The sequence below is a fragment of the Atractosteus spatula genome, unplaced genomic scaffold (assembly GCF_055471065.1).
Source record: "Atractosteus spatula isolate fAtrSpa1 unplaced genomic scaffold, fAtrSpa1.hap1 Scaffold_86, whole genome shotgun sequence".
Classification (NCBI taxonomy): domain Eukaryota; kingdom Metazoa; phylum Chordata; class Actinopteri; order Semionotiformes; family Lepisosteidae; genus Atractosteus; species Atractosteus spatula.
Genome location: NW_028296919.1, coordinates 155,001 through 162,995, shown reverse-complemented (window position 1 = coordinate 162,995; position 7,995 = coordinate 155,001). Strand labels below are relative to the sequence as shown.

The window sequence follows — 7,995 nt, the reverse complement described above, 5'->3', positions numbered from 1 at the left end:
CGTTGCTCCGAAGGGATCTACCAGCAGTCCGGCTGGCTAGTAGAAAGTCTCTATGCACAGAGTGTGACCGCGAGTCCTCACAAGTCACTCTTTTGCCTGGGAAGAAGCTGGTTCGTTCCCGGTCCAGCGCTGCTTCTGAATAAGCTATTCAGGTTGTCGACGAGGGTCCAACTGTAGGCTGCCGTTGATCAAGCGGAGCATTCACGTTGGTAGAATTCTGAATACGTACGGGATCCTCGGCCTCGCGCTTAGAACAAAGTCCAAGTCCTTTTGCAGACAACAGCAGTTGTCACGTGATTGTCTCTGAGGATGCGTGAAAATGGCCAAGGAGAGCCCAGAACTGAGCTTGCGCTCCCTTTTTGATCAAGACCCAGATGTGTGCTGATTGGTTGAGAGTTTGGCGGGCATTGGAGACCCACGTGGTATTACCACGCCCTGCCAGTCCCTGATTGGTTGGTCAAGGTGAGATATAAGTCACTTACTCTTGACACTTAGAAATGCAGTCCAGATGTCCATTCGGCACTCCCTAGACAGATAGGCGCCAGTGGATGACCATTGATCATGATAGCCAGGCTTAGCTAATTGCATCCCCGTCTGGGAGCTTGCTTGTTATCAAAAGAAAAACATCTTAAATCAGCTTGCATGAATTCTTTCTCTGTGGCTGCACCACAGAGATGGAGGGTGAGATGGGGCCTCCTTTAGGAGCATACCAACGCTTAATTCTGTCTTATTAACAAGCATTGCCACTACAATAGTTTAAAGAAAAAATACACACCAGTCTTCCATTTCTCCCTAAACATTTTAAGCATGAAATTTTTATGAAACGGTACCCAAATATGTGATTGCTGTATAGAATGAATTTTAATTTTTAAAAATTATTTAACACGAAAATTAAGCTGTTTACATCTTCCGCCTGAGAACAGTCACCCGTTGCTACCCAACGCAGAAACACAGCCACTAACTAGCAAAGAGAGGACATTAGCTAGCCAATATGATAAAGAAATAAATAATTATTTTGTTTATTTCTTTTGCACATTTATTTGAACATTTCCATCGATTGTACAAGCACTTGGAAACTGTCCAATCCCTAGTTCATCAAGCATTTACCGGTCTGGTGCCGGTCTGTGTCTTCTAGGATATAATGCCAGCGAACTCTTGTTTTTATGTCCACTATAACTACGCTGGGCAAACGTTCCGAGGTCAAATTCTTCCAGCACGGGGGTACCTTTAATGCGGAGACGACGGCACCGAATTTTTTTGGCGCGCCTTCTCTTTAAAGCCCTGGCCAAATATGAAGACAGTACGTACAGTTATAATTCAAACGGAATTAAAAACTACACATCCCAGTTACCACGGTGGTGCTTGTGATCATTGCGTTTAACCAACGAAACAGGGCGAAAAATCAGTCACATGACTTTGGGGCAGAGTTTCGAAAGCTTAACCTATCAGCAACAAAGCGAAATTTACACGATAGACTACCTCAAACTGTCAGTTACACGACTGTGTATGTCGCTTAAGCCACTCCTATTTGGCATTTTAGTTATGGAGGCAAGAAGACGCCCCCCCCCCCCCTCTCTGGGTGTCTGATTTGCCGCCATCTTTAACTGTTCGGTGTCCGAATCGGAGTAGCTACGCGTACGAAATAAAGTTAATCCCAACTACAAAACATATATTTTTGTGGTAAGAGGGCGCAAAACATCAGTATTTACTGCTATTAATTACTGTTCGATTTATAGTTGAAATCTGAGCCTAGATATAAATTTAGATATAAAGTTAAAATCTCGACAAAGCAATGTAGGAAATACAGAGAAAATAAATCCTTTCTGACATCTAAAATCAGTTTCGATCAAGGTCTCTAAAACGAACAAGAAAAAGAGGATTTTCGGAGGGCAATTTATATAGATTTCGGAGGGCTGTGTTTATATAGAATAACTGATTTATGAGCAATCTAATTTCTTGTTCGTTTAAAACAGTGAAATGTCAGCTGCAAAAGATCGCACCAGAAACAGCACTCTCTCTGCCTGTCATAGACGTTCAGGAAAGGCTGAATGAAGTCATGTCAAGTACAATAATTCGGTGATCAATAATAACAGTTGTAGGACAGTATATAAGGAGGATAAGGATTTTGAAGTTGACTCGAAATCTGATAGGTAACCAGTGCAAGGACTTGAAAACAGGTGTAATGCATCCCTGATAGGATTCTTGCTGTCATATTCTGAACATATTGAAGATTGCTCAGTGTGGATTTAATTTCCCCAGTGAACAGGATGTGCATTTATTAATTCTAGAAAAAAAGCTTTTCTTGATTTCTCTAGTTCCCTTTAAAATAAACTATTATTCCGCAATGCAGAGTATTACATGGCCAGTATTTACACATGATATTTGTGATTTAAAGAAATTAACACAAGCAGCTTTTGGAGATTTAAGTGTTGGCTGAGTTATTGCAGGATAAAAGACTAGAGATGTTGGCAAGAAGAAGATAATTTGGGGAAAGCTGAGGAATACACTTATAACAAGAACACTTCCTAATGGGGTTAGGCATACTTTTGATGAAGATGATGAAGTTAACAGACTATATGTTTACATAGATACTGAAATAAGGATTGTATTTTAGATTATGTGTAGTTGCTGGCATTGAACTGTGTGTTGGATGCACATGAATTGAAGGAATGGGCAAACATAGCTGATGCGGATCCACAGAGCCAGCATATTAAGATGTTTATAATTAGAGGCAATTTGTTTAAATAACTAGGTATGGATACTGATGTGCAAGAGAGGTGGAAAGGCTGTTTCCTTAAGCCAGCACTATAAAATATTTTATTCTCAGTGAGATGCTGCCATTTCATCGTGGGTTTCTAACACTGTGTATAGTTCCATCCACACAGTGCCTTTACTTCCATCCATTTCTAATCTCTTTATCCAGTACAGAGGATTTGGAGCCTATCCCAGTAAGCAACGGACACAAGGCAGAATACACCCTGGACATAGCGCCAGTCCATCACAGGACAGACAGACACAAACACACACACACCAGGGCCAGTTTTCCCATAAACCAATTAACTTACCAGTATGTTTCGGAGTGCGAGAGGGAGTCATATCACACATATGGAGAAAAACCATGTAACCCAGAGAGAACATGTAAACCCCACACACACAGGATGGCAGAAATTGAACCTAAGACCCCAGTGCTGCAAGATAGCAATGCTAACCACTTCGCCACCATTATAAATGGATGGGTATCTTAGTTATCTTTCTGGTTCACAGGTTTGCATGCATAATTTAATTTTGAAAGCCACTGAGACATCAGGTACTACTGTTGTATTTATGAAAAAGAAACAAAACAAAAAACATACTAACAACTGTGCCATCCTACTCCTTAGTTAATACATTTTATTATTCATAAACAGTTAACATTGTTAGCAAAATATTTTGAATTATATTTAACCCTATTTTTTCTTTAGTTTTGTATTTAACTTATTATATGATAGTCAGACTTAATGTATATTTGAACAATGAAAATATATTTTTACAAGATGCGGGGGAAAGTGCAACAGCTTATTACAGTGCTAAATTTAATATTATTGATTGCTAATAGTTTATGCTAACACCTAACTTTCTTAATTAGATGTATTTAAAACAGTGAACTAAGTGTAACATACTATTCAGAAATACAATCGAAAATAGTTTTGTGGTGTTTGTATGGATGAAACGTTTCTAAAATGTATAACGTAACAAAATTAAAGACGATTAAAATCTGTAATCTTTCCACTTGTAATGTCATTAGACAGAACAACACGTTTCTGGTTTGTTTTAATTAGTATTAGTTAGTAGTTAGTAGTTTTAATTTAATTAGTATTGCAATTCGCACTGATTCCCTTGCGAAGATATGGACTTAAGAATATTCGTGCCTGGTCAAAAAATGGCATTAAGCACTTAAAATTAATATGGTTAATAATAGTAAACTGTAACATGCTGTAACAAGATCGGTTAAACTGCGAAGAAAATGCTTTCAGAGGAAATGTTTCAGGTGTGAAGAACATAGATCTCCAATGCAATTTCAACCAAACCTGTTCGCACACACCCTGCCCCCACTACCATTAGAATATACACAAAGCACTGAAATCTTTCGAGCTAATGATCAGGTGACCCGAGAGAGAGCGAGAGAAACACCAAGGGGTGCGGAACCAGGGAACTATTTACATGGAAAACGGGCGATCTCCCCAGACTGTCCGCCCGTATCACTGTTACCTGGATACCTCTTTATTTAGAACTCACAAACACTGATTTTTAGTTTCGAAGGATTCAAGTAGGGTTTTAGATGAAAGGCAGCGACCTTAATCAAGCCCAAATCATAATTGAACCCATTCAGAGCCTACATTACATTTTAGCGTTTCATTCTGAGCAGAAGACCCTCACACCTGAAGAAGGCTTGCGTTTTCTCTCTTCTCTTTTAAGCATGTGTACAATGTGTAATACAATTACAATGTGTAATTACAATGCTGTAATACAATTTGAATCGTATGAGGGTGGGGGGGGAGGTGTCTTTCGCTGGAAATCTCGCCTGCTTCTACTTTACGAGCACAACCCCCTCTCTGCCGGAGTGCTGGCTGTGACGAATTAAACCGGTTTCACAGGTTTCAATCACAGACCATGTGACATGGGAGTCAGGAAACTAACACACAGCGCCACCGGATTTGATAACACTATATAAACGCTATAAAATAATGTGACTAGGCACAGAACAAGTTTACAGCACAGTACAATAATAAATGCTGACCATGACTTTAGAAGCATAAATTGCCTTACACTCAATTTAAACACAAGCTGTCTTTAGCCCTCTAAGCTGGTTCATACAGAAATGTAGAGATCCAGGCTCAGAACACACAGCTTCATTAGCGAATACATATGCAGGACAACTAGAGAAGACGTTTTACAGAGGATGGATTTTTAGAAACATCCCATCAGTGACATCACTGAAGTCAACTCCTAGGTACTGTAACTGTCGTGTGGATAGTTTCACAAGAATCAGACAAAGGTTTAAGCATCGCTTGTTCTAGATAAAACTGCAAAAAAAACAACAGCAACCCATAATGTACTTCTTTGCGGCTCTGTTTGCCCATATCATATAATCACAACGTGAAATCTAGAAAATAATATCACGTAACCAAAATCCGCAATATGGAAACAGAACCTGTGTAATTGTTGATAGATGATGTACTCGTAACATTTTTTCAAGACGAACTACAACATTTAAAAAATGACTTGTATGTACTTGATATCTCTAATCAATCCACGGGTCCCAGCCCAAAACGAAACTAAAACGCATACCGTTTCGCGCTTCTTATTAGTTGCTCAAAAGTAATTTGACCGTATGAAATGCATAATATAAACCTAGAAACATATACGTGAGCAGTACTTAAGCACTGTAGTATCGGTGTTAAGACATACCTCTCAAATACTGTAAATCAAGTTAAAAATATCTCAAGACCGATTCTGGTCATAATGAAACCATGTTTCGTGTATGTTTTCTTTAAAGTACCGAGACCAGCCATATACTCTATGTTTATGTTCCAAAATTAATATCGTTTATGGCCTTCACACGCATTGCAGTATGCTCCTATTCTTTTTATGCTCAGCTACTAAGATTTCCCTTCAGTGGTAAAATCAGATATGAATATTCAATACTTAAACGGGCACAGTTAAGACATTAAATATACATATACATACTGTATACAGTACAGTTTTCATACGGTAATATGTTTATGTTCCTAAATCAATCTCTTTTATGAGCATGTGAAAGGCATGGTGAATCGATTCTCAAAAATTACTGTACTTTGCATGATTGGAAACAAATGCGTGATTGCGAAATGCTGTGGTGTTACTTTTACAAAGACGGTCAATGAAAAAAAGAATGTTGACCAGGGCAATACTTTGAGTTTACACTTACAGCTTGTCCAAGGTCATTCATTATTAATACTATTAGTAATATCTTCGTTAAAGACTTTGATGGCCACAGCTCAAACATGAGAGGTTGAGCTTTATTAGCTCCACCTTGCGGAAATTCCGGATACTATTATTTTGCTTGTCGTATTATAGGAGAATTTACGGTAACTCGCGGTATTTACCGGTAGCTTGCGGTAGACTGCGTACAGCGTACCGCAAAATAATGCGGTATCGCCCGCGCATTTTGAATGGCTGCATCTGTAGGCTGCCAAAAGTCTCCGAAACCAAATTTTGATAGCAGAAAATTCTCACTCGTCCAGAAGTTCCCTTGGGACCCAACATCCAGCACAGAGTGGTAAAAAAGCGTCTTTTTTGGAGCCCCTTGCAGTGTGCATTGGTGGTTCAGTGGTAGAATTCTCGCCTGCCACGCGGGAGGCCCGGGTTCAATTCCCGGCCAATGCAGTGGCTTTTGCAGCGAGCGGCTCCATCACTTGCATCCCCTTTCAACTCGCAACTGAAAACCCACTAAAGCTTAGAAGGTGTGAGCCAGGTCAGTACCCGGATGAGGGTGACCTACAGGGAAAAGCAAAGCTTACAGCTGGAAGCGGTGTTAATGGAGCCAGCGGTGGGGTGCTCACCCTGAGGTCTGTGCGGGTCCCAATGCCCCAGTATAGTGACGGAGACGCTGTGTGGTAAAAAGGCGCCGTCTTTTGGATGAGATGTAAAACCGAGGTCATAGCTCTCTGTGGTCATTAGAAGTGACCACCAAAACCTTTGACAAAAGCTCTTGGTAATTGATGGTCTTCAATAATGCTTCTCCTTTAGGTACATTTGAAATCAGCTGAAAAATGCTGTGAAATGGGGGGGCACTTCAGGCCAGTGTAGGATTTGGGTTACAAGAACCATTAAACAGCACGAGAAAGCCCGTACACTGAATCGCAGGGCTTTCTATTCAAAGAAGGACAAAAGAAACTTCCCTGAATTCCATTTTTTGCAGCACAGAGAGAAAAGCAGGCACGAGGCCTGTTAGCTCAGTTGGTTAGAGCGTGGTGCTAATAACACCAAGGACGCGGGTTCGATCCCCGTTTGGGCCAGGTAGTCTCCTCCTCTCTTGCCAAAACCCGTTGCTTTCTTGCTGTGGTGAGATTGGTGGTAATTCAAAGACGCCACATACTGCCGACAGACGAGAGTGTTGTGGGAGAAGAGAGAAGTGATGGAAGATTGAAGAGTGTCCAAGGTGGAGCCAAGATGAAGTGTCACAATTGCCTAGGGGAGGATTTCAAATGTTTAAGATGGTAAAAATAACCGGAAGTGATCCCCCAGTCCGGCACAGTCTGACGTACTTCTGTCATATAAAGTGAAACTAGATGTCGAACTGGAGCCTCACTTATGTAAATTTGCAATATTTGCATAAGTGAGGCTCCAGTTATACATCTAGTTTCACTTTAAATGACAAAACTGAAGAGACTTAAAAGAGCTGGAGAGGATTTCTTACAACTTTTGAGCCGGCACAGTTTTCGAAAACGTTTTCTTCACGCTGCACTATTCAACACAGACAGCCAAGAGTCTCTAAAACAAAACGAATTGACAGATAGGAGAAAAGTCCCACTCGTCCTTAAGTTCCCAAAATCCAGCACTGAGCGTAAACAAAGTGTTCAAGTAGCGTGGGAATGCTACCCCTATTCCTAGCTGGAGTTTGAGCGTCTGGTTCAGAGTTTGCTCAAGAGTTTACCTTTCACAGATGCGCAAAGATGAATGTTGAGGGTGCACGCTTCAAGGCGCCTTACAGTGCAGGGAGTGATTAGAGACGATTCGTGACGTGTGCTCGTTCCCATATACCGTACGCCCCGGGTTGCAGTGCTAGGATGACGTCCAATACCGCTTCGGCACGTAACGGCATTATATTCAAGTGCAGGACATGAGGGTTTTATTTTGTTCGTTTTGTTCTGCTCTGCTTTGCTTTGTTTTGCTTTCCATGGCATTTGTAAGAGCGTCAATAAAAAGGCGATTCCTGCGTCTAACACGAATGTAAGAGCTATTTCAAGTGCGGCT

At 40.8% G+C, this 7,995-nt stretch overlaps 2 non-coding genes across 2 annotated transcripts; both read left to right on the top strand.

Annotated features, from left to right (window-relative positions):
- Positions 1–6,334: 6,334 nt before the first annotated feature.
- Positions 6,335–6,405, top strand: trnag-gcc (transfer RNA glycine (anticodon GCC)). The gene has a single exon. It is a non-coding gene; the product is annotated as a tRNA-Gly (tRNA).
- A 558-nt stretch (positions 6,406–6,963) lies between these two features.
- Positions 6,964–7,037, top strand: trnai-aau (transfer RNA isoleucine (anticodon AAU)). The gene has a single exon. It is a non-coding gene; the product is annotated as a tRNA-Ile (tRNA).
- Positions 7,038–7,995: the final 958 nt, after the last annotated feature.